The sequence below is a fragment of the Octopus bimaculoides genome, chromosome 15 (assembly GCF_046866305.1).
Source record: "Octopus bimaculoides isolate indiv1 chromosome 15, ASM4686630v1, whole genome shotgun sequence".
NCBI lineage: Eukaryota > Metazoa > Mollusca > Cephalopoda > Octopoda > Octopodidae > Octopus > Octopus bimaculoides.
In genome coordinates this window covers 12,053,827-12,070,043 of record NC_142942.1, presented here as the reverse complement: position 1 = coordinate 12,070,043, position 16,217 = coordinate 12,053,827, and positions in this window count along the sequence as shown.

The window sequence follows — 16,217 nt, the reverse complement described above, 5'->3', positions numbered from 1 at the left end:
CTTGCTTCCTGTACATATGCAATGAATGTGTCTTTTCGCTGTTGATGGAGACATGCTTATTGTGTGACTATTGCAGAATATTTTAGCGGTCTCTATCTGCAGGATCTGTGAAGGTTTGGGGAAAGGTTGTCCACTAGGTTACATGTACATGGTGCTTGTGTGTACGCAAGGTTACCTTTCATTGCCTTAGGCCCCTCAACGTTTTGAAGGTTTTGTAGGAGCACCGTCCTGTCATACGGCGTGGCTTTTGCATTTTGTGGACCCTGGTGGGTTGTATCCCAATTTCATATAGGACCTCGGCCGATTTCGCCGAGGAAGATATAGATAGATAGAAACGAAGGAGGAAAGGAAGGAAAAGAAAGAAAGAAAGAAAGAAAGAAAGAAAGAAAGAAAGAAAAGGAGTGGACTCTATAACAGAACTATTGGTTTACTTACCGATTCTGAAAAATATAAGGCAAAGGTGACCGTAGCGGGATTTGAAATCAGAACATAGACATTCAGAACGATTACTGGAAATCAATCTTTCATATGCTTCAATGACTCTGCTAACTGACCTAACTTTTGCGGAAGGTTAGCGAGATGTGAAAGTTGGTACCGTCTGTATAGGAATGGACGGTATTGGAAGTGATGAGAACTAGACACGAAGCAAAATACGAAGAAAGCGGGGAGTATAACAGAACCCTGGGACAGACCAGAGATCATACTGTGTATGTTAAAGAGTGAGTGAGTAAATGAGCGAGAGAGAGAAAGACAGAGAGCAGGAGGAAGCGTTCAAACTGCGATGGTATGACCTCAGAGTACGTTTTCCATTGCAAGAAATGAGAGCCGGATGGATGAAGCGTACATGCAGCCAAATGGGGATATTCAATGGGTGAAACACTTGGTTCACGTCATTTCCGATGCTGATAAGGACAATAGAGAACCTATAGAGTACCTATGCAGAAGAAATGTAAAGTATTTTATTTCGACACATTTGGTTTATTGGTCCATTGGTTTTTACCCACCGACGTGTCGACCGTTCGCCTGTACACGCACACACGCACACACACAAACACACGTGCATGTGCACAAACACACAAACACGCACGCACACACATACAGAAACACGGCCACAAACGCGAAAGTGCACACACACGTTGCTTCCCAACGATATGGTTCCCAACGATATGGTTCCAGGTTCAGTCCCACGGTGTACCACTTTCTATTCTAGCCTCGGGCCGACCAACGTAATGTGAGTGTACTTGATAAACAGAACCTGAAATAAGCTCGTCGTATATATATATGTGTGTGTGTGTGTGTGTATGTTTGTGTGTGTGTGTGGGTGTGTGGGTGTTTGTATTTGAGTGTGTGATGAGGTAGCCTTCTTTATCTGCACTGATTTGTAAATACAAAAACGCATTGTGTAATGCGTGGTATTCATATTAGTGTAGATATATAAAATAATCTATTATACACTGAAATTATCGTTACACGGTGAAGGCTACGAAACGGCCGTAACCCTAAGGTTGACAGGTGGTTAAATAAATATATTGACCTCTCATAACTCTTGATATATTTAAGGTATATGTGTGTGCGTGTGTCTGTGTCTGTGTCTGTCTTTGTGTATGTATGTATGTGTATGTTTATACATATATATAGATGTGTATATACATATATAATTATGTATTTGTGTATATATATATATATATATATATATATGTATGTGTGTGTATAACAATCCAATTTGTATGTGTATTTATATATATATATATATATATATATATATATATATATATATATATATATATATATATATATATATACATACACACAGAGGGAGAGAGAGAGAGAGAGAGTTATTGCTCAATGTTGTTGGGGCTATATAACATATATATAAAACCAGATAAAATTTTTGCTTAAAATAAATTAACTTTTTGGTATTTCCGGTGAAATATATCATTTTTCAAGGAGTTAAGAAAACAGGAAAATGCATGAAGGGTTGTGACAGCTTAATGTCTCTACGAAGTGTTAAGATCTCGTGTTGTTAAAGTGTGAAGAAAGTGAGATCGTAAAATGTATTCCATGTGGTATGTGTCAGGATTCTACTGTGAATATCAAGGATGGAAGCCTCGCATGTGCAACGAGGAAGTGAAGTCAAATTTTATGGCGTATAGATAAAGGGGAAAAGGGATTAGATTAGATCGTCTGTTTTGTTCATTTTCTGCTTGCTGTTAATATTTGGTTGGTTTATTGTCTGGCGAACATTACTTCTTTCATGCACAATTTCCTAACATTGCAGTCCATGGTTCGATTAGTATCTTTGGTTTTTGTGGTTCCCGTATTTATCTACATAGGTATTATTTTTCAGCCCATGAACCACGTATGTAGAGGTCTGCTTAGATATGGTTGTGCAAGTGTCGGATCTTCCTGGAAATTTAACATCCACAGTATTTAGATAATTTAATACAACAGAATCTGGTAGACAACGTAAGCTTTCAAAGCTACCCATTTGGAGGGTGATGTAGCTGATCAGCGTGCATAGGCTGCATAGTGTTTCAGAACCGTTTCTTTAGTTAGTATTTCCGTACGGAAGTTCCTGAAGAGGCTAACTGCATATCTATGCCCCGCCCCGTAATTACAGAATATATATATATATATATATATATATATATATATATATATATATATATTCATATATCCATACAAATATGTACATACCTACATCTATATGTATACATACATGCATATATGGGTACAGGACATCACAAAAAAAAAACGTTAAACACAATGAGAAACGAAAACAGAAAACGAACTTTTTTTCAAACAACGAAAAAGACACAGAAACGAGTATTTCAACATAAAGAATATTCCCCTTCATCAGTTGTCCCTGTCCATCCACTCCGCGTTTCGAAATATATATATATATATATATATATATATATATATATATTGGTAATTACAGAGTGCAGCGGATGTTGTATCTCTTATGTATGGGGCCTTCAGAAAACGTGTTGAAGTAGTTATTCTGTTTCTGGGGCTTTGATCCCGGCTAGTTATTGGTGGAGGTTTGGAGCAGCAGATAAATTCCAGCACCATTTAGAGCAGTTTAATATTGTTGGGTCTACTCCAGATACGTCTTATTTGTCGCTAATACGGATAAATCCATTATGTGATCGGTTTTGACACTGCTAAGAGAGTGGGAGGTTGTTCTGTCGTGGACGCACTCAAATCTGCAAGGTGGCATTCCTCTAAAATTTGATGCTGGCGTTGACATTTTCCGCGATTCCTTGTTGAAAATCCAGGGCGGAAGAAATCCAGTATCGCCAGAGTGTTCCACGCTGAAGGTTATGCATTCAACGATTTTGGGAAATGCCAAAAGTGAAGATGTGTGTAGGAGGATTTCATCAGATATCTGGTTAACACGGTACAACATTGACATTTATTGAGCGTTCTGTACTAAAAAGCTGGTCTATAGAAATTGGTGAGCAGTAGATCGTAGGATACTGGAAATTCATTGACTTCCACGCTGTCAGTTGGTTTGTATTTAAGATTGAATAAGACGAAGTATGTTATTGATCTGAGCTCTGTTCGTATATGCGTGGTTAAACCAAAATATGTATTTTCAATGATAACACACAGGAATTCGTAGATGCCTGAGGCTGAAATAGTAGAAGATAAAAGTAATGAAATACATAAATGATTCTTCTTGGGAAAATATCAACGAATTGTTTGTAAATGTGAGAATGTAGCAGAAAGTTATAAAACACTGACACTAAAATGTCGTCAAGATAACGAATTTTAAATGATGGATGCTACGTATTTTGAATACCTACAAGAAATAGCAAATAAATTGCTCGCATATCACACATTGCGTACTGGAGTCGATCTAATCGACTGGCTCCCTCCTCCAAAATTTTGGGCCTTGCGCCTAGAGTAGAAAAGAATATTTTATGATGTTGAAAGTTTCGGTAAAGTCCCCGATTTCGTTCTATATCTACAACATTTAACAGCGTAACACTCGAACGTACATCGTGAAAGTAGTATATATATTATGATGTAGCAGTGAAGCTGCGTGGCTTAGTGGTTAGGCTTTTCGGCTCATGGTAGTATAGGTCGAGAGTTCAATTCCCGGTGACATGTTGTGTCCTTTGAAAGTTCACTTTATTTCACGTTGCTCCAATCCACTCACCTGGCAAAAATGAATTGTACTTATATTTCAAAGAGCCAGTCTTATCACATTCTGTCTGTGAACGTGTCTGTGAAGTGCTCAGCCACTTTCACGTTAATTTCACAAGCAGTTTGTTCTGTTGATCGGACCAACTGGAACCCTCCTCGTCGCAAGCGATGGAGTGTCAGTTAGTTATGATGTTGTATTAAATGTTTAAGAGGATAAGCGTGGTGAGCTGGCAGAATCGTTAAAGCATTGTGAAAAATTCTTTTGTTTGTGTCTTTGTTTTTGTGTTTCTCCTCCCACCATCACTTGACGATATTGTTTGGTTTATGTCCTTCTAAATTAGCAGTTCGGCGACAGACATCGATAGAATAAGAACCCGACTTTGAAAAAATAAGCACTGGGCTCGATTTATTTGAATAAACCATCCAAGGGTTTGTCCCAGCATGGCCACAGTCGAATGACTCAAGCAAGTAAAAGGTACGATGTGGGGGCTGAGTAGACTGCAGCAACGAGAAATTGTTGTTGTTGGCACTCCGTCGCTTACGACGTCGAGGGTTCCAGTTGATCCGATCAACGGAACAGCCTGCTCGTGAAATTAACGTGCAAGTGGCTGAGCACTCCACAGACACGTGTACCCTTAACGTAGTTCTCGCGGGATATTCAGCGTGACACAGTGTGACAAGGCTGACTCTTTGAATTACAGGCACAACAGAAACCGGAAGTAAGTGTGAGAGAAAGCTGTGGTGGAAGAGTACAGTAGGGTTCACTACCAACCCCTGCCGGAGCCTCGTGGAGCATTAGGTGTTTTTGCTCAATAAACACTCACAACGCCCGGTCTGGGAATCGAAACCGCGATTCCATGACCACGAGTCTGCTGCCCTTACCACTCAGCAACGAGAAATAAGGAGTTTTTATTTCAAGGACACAACGCGCAGCCGGGAATCGAACTCAAGACCTAACCACTCAGTCACGCGCCTTCACGCTAAACTGATATAGATTACAAAGTCAGGCGCTAAAATTACCGGAGGTCCCTTGAAATGATCCTTCTCCTTTCTTCATGAAACTTCTTTCGTATTTCTATGATACTCGGAATTGCTCTCTGCAAACTAAATTATTATTCGCAACGGTTAGCAAGTACTATCATTATCACTTTCATTTTCGCAGAGTTTATCTACTTGATTAAATTTTATCTAATACGTTTATTACTGATAATGTTGCATTTCGTGTCGAACTTAATAATTCCACGGTTGGCTTGTACTGGAGATTTTTTGAAGATTTCAAGAAATTATCATGAAATTTCGTCTGTATTACCGGAGGAATTATTCCATCACTCCCCTCTCTCTTTCACTCTTTCTCTCACTTTCTCTTTCTCTCTCTCGCTCGCTCGCTCGCTCGTACTCTCCCACTCTCTCGCACTCCCCCTCTCTCTCCCTCCCTCTCCCGCTAACTATCTTTCACACACACACGTGCACGTACGTACCCACACGCAAACACAATCGTACACACGCACTCTTCACTCTTTCTCTCCCTCTTTCTATTTGAATATATCTGTCTATAACTCTCTCTATCTCTCCGCATATATCTGTATCTATCAATCTATCTATCTATCTATCAATCTATCTATCTATCTATCTATCTATCTATCTATCTATCTATCTATCTATTTATCTATCTATCTATCTATCTATCCATATATGTGTGTGTGTGCGTGTGTATACATGTGTATATATGTAAATATATGTATATATATATATATGTAAACGCACATGTGTATATGCATATATATATCTGTGTATGTGTTTTTGTGTGCGTTTGTGTGTATATACGTATGTATATATGTAAATATATGTGTATATGATATATATATATATATATGTGTGTGTGTGTGTGTGTATGTATATATACATATGTATATGTATATATATATCTGTGTGTGTGTGTTTGTGTACGTTTGTGTGTGTGTGTTTGTGTACGTTTGTGTGTGTGTGTGTGTGAGTGTGTGTGTGTGTGTGTGTGTGTATTTGTCAGATATTTGAAATATTAGAACTTGGAGTAGAAAATGCTTAATAAAATACCATAATTCGCAAGAATTTCTCAAGAAAGTTATAATAAATGTTAATATGATCTTTTTTAATTAACTAATTTCAATTTTGACAAGACAAGAAGAGGGGAGTAAATGAAGAGGTGGGAGGGGAGGGGAGGGGAAGGGAAAATAAGGGAACGATCAAGGACGGGATGAAGAGTTAGATACGGCGCGTGCGACAGAGAGAGAGAGAGGGGGGGGGAGATGAAGAAGGAGATAAATGATGATGAAAATAATAATAATAATAATAATAATAATGATAATAATAATAATAATAATAATAATAATAATAATAATAATAATAATAATAATGATGATGATGATGATAATAATAATAATGATAATAATAATAATAATAATAATAATAATGATAATAATAATAATAATGATAATAACTAATAATAACAACAAGAAAGAAGAAGGAGAAAAAGGCATACAAAGAAGAGGGTCAGAAGAAGGCAAACGAGGAGGGAAAGGATGAGGAAGAAGGGGTGCAGGAATTGATGAGGATATAGAGAAGGGGGAGGAAAAGATGGATCTTAAGATGCGCAAACCTTAAGGGTTTTTTTTATAATATATATGTACATTCATATATATATATATATATATATATATATATATATATATATATATATATATATATACGCGTTTTTTTTTTAATTGAAATTATTTTAAGTAATTTTCAGTTTATCTCGATGAATATCTTATGAAAATCATTTACAGATAATTAATGATAAGGGATTAGTGATATCATTTCTTCATATGTTCCGTGCTATACTCTGATGACCCGAAGCTTTTATCACGTTCTAATTGATAAATTCAATAATTTCCTTTGCCTCTTCGCCTCCTTCTCTCTCTCTCACGCACATACACACACATGTCTCTTCCTCTTCCTCTTCCTCTCCTTCCTCTGCCTTCTCTTCTTCTTCTTCGTCTTCTTCCTTTTCTTGCTTCTCTTCTTCTTCATCAATTTGATGAGATTGCGAAGCGTTGAGCAAGTAGAAGGTAGGATATATAAATTGATTAAAATCAACAGTAGAATTGTATTTTTCCGATTTTTCCGCAACTTCTTTTAGTTTTATAAAAGGGGAGAAGAAGGAGCCGTTCGGAGATAGAGAATTTACAGAATTCCAGAATGAATCATTAATGTTAACCGCCCACCCCTTTGCCACCCCGCCACGCCAACACCCCTTTATTTTTAAAAAAAAGTGAGGAAGAGAGACAGAGAGATGAAACAGAGTCAGAGACAAAGAGGGAGAGAGAGACAGGCAGATTAAGACAGAGAGAGAGAGAGAGAAACGGAGAGGGAGAAATTATAAAATGTTAATTTGTTCGTTTCGAAAATCAATGTTTCATAGTTTGATAGAAAATCTTCTCCCTATATATACATATTTACGTATACATACATACACACACATACACACACACACACATACACACACACACACACACACACACACACACACACACACACACACACACACATATATATATATATATATATATATATATATATATGCATATATATATATATATATATATATATACACACACATGTACATATATTCACAAACATACATATATACACAGACACACATCACACATACTTATTTATAAATGAACTGATTATATATATATATATATATATATATATATATATATTACATATATAATATATATAATATATATTATATATATAGATATGATAATATATGCATATAATGTATATAATATAAATTATATATGTATATATATATACATATATAATATAAACTATATATGTATATATACATATTTTATATATATAATTTGTTATATATATATATATATATATATATATATATTATGTGCGTATATATATATATATATATGTACATATATATATATATATATATATATATATATATATATATATATATATATATATATGTACATATATATATATATATACGCACATAATATATATATATATATATATATATATATATTTATATATATATAACAAATTATATATATAAAATATGTATATATACATATATATATATATATATATATATATATATATATATATATATATATATATATATATATATATATATATGTACATATATATATATGTATCGATATATAAAATACATGCACACAACACATACATGCATACACACACATACACTCACATACACACACATACACACACATACGCACACATAGCCACGCAACATTCTTTTGAAATGTATTCGAAAATATGTACAATTCAACTTTTAATTCTAATAAAAGTTATATTTTTGCTTATGCGAGCATTAATCATTTAAAATAATTGATTTCTTTGAGTGGAAAGTAGGTTGAATAGAATTGGTAATAGAGAAACGGTTGATGGAGTGGTGTCAGAAGCCGGGGTGAGTATAGGATGGGTACAGGTGGTGTGAGAAATAGTGGGTGTAGAGATGATGAGAGATGTGGGTACAAGTGATGGGAGGTTTAGGATGAGCAGGGTGGTGAGAAAATTGCACGATGTGTACAGGTGGTGATTTGTAGGGTGTGAGGAAACGATAAGAAATTAGCAGGGTTGTTGGAAGTAGTGATTCAAGTACCCGGGGTAGAGTTGGTGATAGATTTTCACTGTGGCTGTGAGAGAATAGTAACGGGTAGAGAGAGAGAGGGGTAAGGTGGGTGGACGGGGGTACTGATAGAAAAGCAGGGTTTGCACGAAGTATTAGGGTTAGGTGTGAAAAAGCAGTAGGAAAACAGCAGGTTTGTTGAAGGTGGTGATTGAAGTACCCTGGGTAGAGTTGGTGATAGGCGTTTGCAGTTCTGGTGAGAGAATAATAGCGAGATAGAAAGATAAGGCGGGTGGATGTGGGTACTGATAGAAAAGTAGGGCGTGCATGAAGGTTATGGTTAGGGTTAGGGTTTGAAGAAGTGGTAAGAAAGTTGTAGGGTTGCCTAAGATAAACTTGCACAGCGATTGTGAGAGAATAGGGACGGGTGGACGGGGAGAGAAGATGGATGGGCGTGGGTGGTGTGCAGAGGGGATAAGTTGGAAGGTGAGTTGAAGGATGGGCAGAAGTGGTGAGAGAATAGGGTGAAAAAATAGGGTAGCTTAGTTAGAGGTAGTAGTAGAAGTAGAGTGAAGAGCATAGCCAGTGGTCAGGGTTTTACCCTTACAATCGCAAGTAGTAGTAGTAGTAGTAGTAGTAGTAGTAGTAGTAGTAGTAGTAGTAGTAGTAGTAGTAGGTGCAGCGGCAGCAGCAACTGACTCTCGATGCTCACTCAAAACCGATTATCTCGACAGCCAGCATATTCCCTTGAAATTATTTGATTCTCTGCTTTGAAAATCTTCCCGAATCAGAAATCCCTTCCGTAGAACAGTAGCAACGACTAGAATATGTTAAAACTGCTATGAACAACTCGTATAATTTTATGTTCCATTGACGTCGTTGTTACAAGAAATAAAAGACGCATTTCAAACATGCTTACGTTTTGAAGATGTTTCAATTCCTACAACGGAACCAGTAAAGCTGCAATTCAGCCATATATATATATATCAGCGTTTCTTCTTCTTTACATCACTACGACTTAGTCTCCATCAAATATTCTACATTTAACATTTAAACCATCGGCCAGTCTAGCAAGACATCTTTTTTTTATATATATTTCCTTATTAGTCCTTTGAATTTAGTCCAGATCTATAAGATTCCCAAGTTGAATAAAGTGTCTAGACATCTCCGGCAGCATTTTGTGAAGAAAATGGTGACAATATAACGTGATAGGGTGGCGAGCTGGCAGAATCGTTAGCACGCTGGGCGAAATGCTTAGCAGTATTTCGTCTGTCGTTATATTCTGAGTTCAAATTCCGCCGAGGTCGATTTTGCCTTTCATCCTTTCGGGATCGATTAAATAAGTACTAGTTACGCACTTGGGTCGATATAATCGACTTAATCCCTTTGTCTGTCCTTGCTCCTCTCTTCTATGTTTAACCCACTGTGGGCAATAAAGAAAGAAATAGAACGTGATTGTTGCCAATTTGTTGAGATCAGAACAAGGAGGGTTAAAAATGAAAATAAGCTTAGGACCAATAGACCGGAAATTATAATGGACGTCATTGTTCCAAAGCGTAAAGGAGTTACACGGAAATATGAAAATCAATTAAATAAAATAGAATAATTCGAGCCCACTCGTGTCTTCAATATGTATGTATGTATGTATGTATGTATGTATGCATGCATGTATGTATGTATGTATGTAATGTATGTCTGTATATACATAAACATACAAACATATATATATATATATGTATATATATGTATTAAACAATAGGGTAAAAAATTGGATGTTAATTAATATCATTCGGTCTTAGTAGACACATGACATGTGATCTTCTTCTAGCACATTAGCAGTCCACCTAGTGGCCTCCTTTATATATATATTTTATGTATGTATTTTTATATATATATATATATATATATATATATATATATATATATATATATATACACATACATGCTCACCCACACTTACACACACATAGATATACGTACATGTATACATACACCATGTTCGGGGTAAATTTGACGATTGTCTATGTCTCCTTTGTTCCAGGAAGACCTGCTGAACAGCCATCGGCGTTGGAGAGCATAAGGATTAAAGGTGTAGTTGAGAAAAAGCACACTGACATGAAGGACTGGAACCGTTTACATATCGGCAAAGAGTGACCTGTATCATAATGATTCGCACCGGCAATCAAAATGCCGACATCATAACTGCTGTTCAATGGCTTGTGAATATTGGAAAGGCTGTAAGAGGTGACAAGGACATTATGAAAACCAAGTTCTGTGACGGTCTTTCGGGCGTCTTTCTGGTGAGGGTGACGTCATGTCACCCAACATTTTTGAACAGGGCCTTAAGCTCAATTCAGACGTTTATGTGAAGTTGCTGGAAACTGCGGTTAAACTCTGGTTGAAGAGAGTTGCTACGTGACGGACACAGATGTGGTTGCAGGATTTGGCTACTTGTTATACCTCCCCCACAAAAATGTTAGAAGTAGTTGTTGGAGAACTTCTACGACATCACCAGCCCAGTTTCTGGCTTCCTAATTCCCACTATTGCAGATTAGAATGTGTCGGGATGCGGTTGAGAAAAAACACCAACTGGTCTGACTGCAAACGTCTAAACTGAGCTGCTGGCCAAGAAGAAGGTGTTCGAAAATCTTGCCTGGGACACACTGAAAATTGAATGCGTCTGGTTCCGGTGACGTCTTGGGGCCGTGATGAAAGCTGATGAACGGCTTCTTCGAAGAAACTGTTCTAGTCATAATCTGGTCGCTTTTTCAAAATTTTTACAGTAATTCTATTTCTAAATGGGATATTGTATTTTCCTTCTTTGCAAACTGTCAAATATTCAAGCACACAGACAGATAGACACACACACACACACATACACACACACACAGACATACACACACACATGCACACAATACGTATCTCATTGCGCATGTATATGTAGACACACAAGAAGGTACATATGTGGTATATGTCTAAAGAAGTGCATACGTATATAGATACACACAAAACAAACACATGTACATACATTCATATATACATATATATATATATATATATATATATATATATATATATATATATATATATATATATATATATATATATATATATATATAATAATAATAATAATAATAATAATAATAATAATAATAATAATAATAATAATAATAATAATAAGGGTAAGAAATTGAATATTAATTTGATTAATATCAATTTAAAACCAGTGGCCTAGCATATTGAAAAAATCTGAAGATTCGGTCAGATCGCAGGTGATCTACTTCTAGCATAATGGATATCCACTTAGTGGCTATCCCTATTATATGTATGCAATATATATATATATGTATGCATATATATATATATATATATATATATATATATATATATATATATATATACATACATACGTGCATGTATGTATGTATATATATATATACCTATATATACTTACATATATATATAAATATATATGCATATATATACATGCGTACATACATACGTACATACATGCATATATATACATATGTATGTATGTATGTATGTGTATATACATACAAATGTGCATACACATATTTGAATGTGTTGAAATATATATATATACATCTGTATATGTATGTATGTGTGTGTATATATGCTGACTACTTGATAAATTCTTATAAAGATTTTATCCTATATTGTATTATAAATAATTAGAATATATTCAGTGCTGAATATTATTCTGTATAAGCACGTGTTACCGAGATGCAACTGGATAAATTCTAACCTCTTTCACGGATATATAATGATGAACAGGAGTCATCATGCTATGTTGGGTACATCGTGGTATGTTGATTCTTGTTTATTTTTATGTGTCTCGACCATACGTGTACTGATGAACAAAAGATGCAGCTTACTTCACAGTTTTGCTGTATTAATTGAGAAACCAGTGGTTTGCCGTTAAGTTAAATGTTTTTAGGAGATTAATTTTTGAAAGTTGCATTTCCCTCGCTTTCGGTAAATATGTTGCTTATTTTTTGGTAGTTTTTTACTTATTTAGTCCCTCTAAGCGTGAGGCATTACTATACAGTTAATGCCCTTATATAAATTATATATATTTATGGGAAAAAAACGATGAGTTTTTTCCTTATGGGGTTTTTTTCACGCTGACTACTTGATAAATTCTTATAAAGATTTTATCCTATATTATATTATATATATATATATATATGTGTGTGTGTGTGTGTGTGTGTGTGTGTGTGTGTGTGTGTGTGTGTGTACACATATATACATGCGTATATATGTATACACACACACACACACACACATGCACACACGTATACATAAATTCATACATACATCAGCGCATGCCGGCGCGTATGCGATATTGTGTGTACGTATCTAAGTGTCTGCATTTGTTTTATTTCGCAAATAGTTTGTGTTCCGCCAAGGTGAGAACACGATTCTATTTTTGTGTGAATCACACCAACAGTCAGCCATCTTGCTGCAATTTTACCCAATCAGGTTGAAGAACGGTCATAAGTTTTATTGCCTCGCTGTTTTAATCTTCGGTTTCCTTATTTGTAGTATTGTTCGCACTTATCAACACTGTTTTTATTTCACACATGACTCTACAAACTAAATGGCTGCCACTTGATCTCGGCAATGGGATATGTGTGTGTGTGTATGTGTGTGTGTGTGTGTGTGCATGTGTTCTGTATGTATTTTGTATGTGTGTGTGTGTATTTTGTATGAACAAATGTTTGTATGAATGTATGTATGTATGTATGTATGTATGTATGTATGTATGTGTGTATGCATGTATGTGTGTGTATGAATGCACGCAATGTAAGTATTTATGCTTGTATGTTTATATGTGTGTATGTATGTTTGTACGTATTTATGTATGTATGTATGTATGTATGAATGTATGTATGAATGTATGTATGAGTGTATGTATGTATGTGTGTATGTGTGTATGTATGTATGTATGTATGCATGTATGTATGTATGAGTGTATGGATGGACGGATGATTGTGTACATGTACGTGTGTACGCACGTGTTTATTTATGTATGTATGGATGGATGGATGGATGTGTGTATGTACGTATGCATGTACGTAAGTGTGTTTGCACGCATCTATGTATTTGTACATGTATATATGCATGTATATTTGTATGCATGTACGTGTATATGTGTGTGTGTGTGTGTATACATACATAATATGTATGTATGCATGTATGTATGCACATATAAGTGTTGATGTTAAGGAAGTACAGTAGCGCCTGTGTGTTTGTATGTATACGTGAAAGAGATATGCGTGCGTATATTCGCGTGGGCATACATCACAGAGATAGTATAACATGTGCGTAGATGTAAAATTTAATACTTGTCTATGTATGTGTGTATATGTGTGTGCATGTATATGTAGGCTTTTGTGTTGTGTAGGTAGTTTAGCTCGTATGCTTATGTGAATGAGCTACGAGCGTATATATTTGTGTGTTCATATTTGGCAAGTAGTTTAGCATGTTTATATTATATATATGTATGTGTCTGCGAGGGCGTGGGCGTGTGTGGATATATATATGTATTTATATATATATATATACATTTATGTTAATATATGTATATATGTATTTGTATGTGTTTATGCTGTTAGGTAATGTGACTTGTACGCTTATGAGATTGCGTAAACGTATGCGGCTTAGGATGCGCGCTAATTGGGAGAAAAGGGATGTAACTTGTGTGTTTTATGTGAAAGAGATAATTCGCGTATGTTTTATACTATGGAGGTAATTTAATCTGTGTTTATGAGAATATCCTAATAATGGATGCGTGTATGAGTACAAGGCGGCGAGCTGGCCGAGTTGTTAGCACACCGAGCAAAATGCCTAATGGCATTTTGCATGCCTTGATGATCTGAGTTCAAATTCCACCGAGGTCAACTTTGGCTTTCATCCTTTTTAGGTCGATAAAATAAGTACCAGTCGAGCACTGGTGTCGATGAAGGGCCGTAAGAAGTATACGACCGATGAATCCTGAGTGCACAATTTTTTGATCGGGCGTTACACACAGTCGACGTGTAAGGGGCGGATCTACACAGCAAGCATTGGGACTCATGACTTTTGTGGACAGAACCGCGAGTCCACAGGGTGCATCCATCCCAGCTAGTTGGTTTGGCAGCTGAGCAAGCGGTTCACAACCGCACTTAAACACTCGGTGTATTAGGATGGACGGTGACACCGAGGCCACCAGCTTCCAGCTGAAGAGTCGGCGAGTCTAAAGCAGATCAAGGACAGCCGAAGCGACGCCAGGCGCCAGGGTGCTCGGGTCGTAACATGGGGGTAGTTCTGATCGTCGTTATCTCCTGGTATAGAATTTCCAATTTTCCATGCTGGCGCAACGTCGTCGTGAGCTTTGCTTTTTACGACCTAACTATGGTCACCGAATGGCCTTGATCAGAAGGGGGATGGGAGTAGTACTGTCCTAATGCGCAGAAACTACGAATATTCCCTAGCATACACAGCTGATGAACGGAAATTTCACCGCTTGTTGGGCTCGTTTTGTGTTCTAATTTCTTATCGTTTGTAATTTCTTCCATTTTTGTATCAACACGCACAGATCATTTCTTTTTCGTACAACACACACGCATATCATGTGTGCGTGTGTGTGTGTGTGTGTGTGTGTGTGTGTGTGTGTGTGTGTGTGTGTGTGTGTGTGTGTGTGTGTGTGTGTGTGTGTCTAAGCTTGCTTACGTAGCTTGCTTACCAACCACATTATTCCGGGTTCAGTCCCACTACGTGGCATATTGAGGTAGTGTCTTCTACTATAGCCGCGCGACGACCAAAGCCTTGTGAGTGGATTTGGTAGACGGAAAGTGAAAGAAGCCCGTCGTATATATATATATATATATATATATATATATATATATATATATATATATATATATATATATATATATATACGTGTGTGTGTGTGTGTGTGTGTGTGTGTGTGTGTCTGTCTGTGTTTGTCCCCCATCATCGCTTTACAATCGATTTTGGTGTGCTTACGTTCCCGTAACTTACCGGTTCGGCAAAAGAGACCGATAGGATAATAAGTACTAGGCTTACAAAGAATAAGTCATGGGGTCGATTTGTTTCGAACTGAAGGCGGTGCTCCAGCATGGCCGCAGCCAAATGACTGAAACAAATCAAAGAATAAAAGGAGACTCGGAATACATCCTTTCAACTGTCCCCATTGTTACAAAGGATCACTGACACAATTACCAACTGATTCAGATGCTACAAATCATTGTGGCATTCTGTATAATTATCTGCCTTTTTAGAAACATTGGCATAACTTTCCAACTTGTCATGGAAGATCATAACAATTCCACATTGTTCCTAGTAAAGCTATAAGGAAATTGTGAGTGTTGGCAACTGTTAGGCCAATCAACTTCCA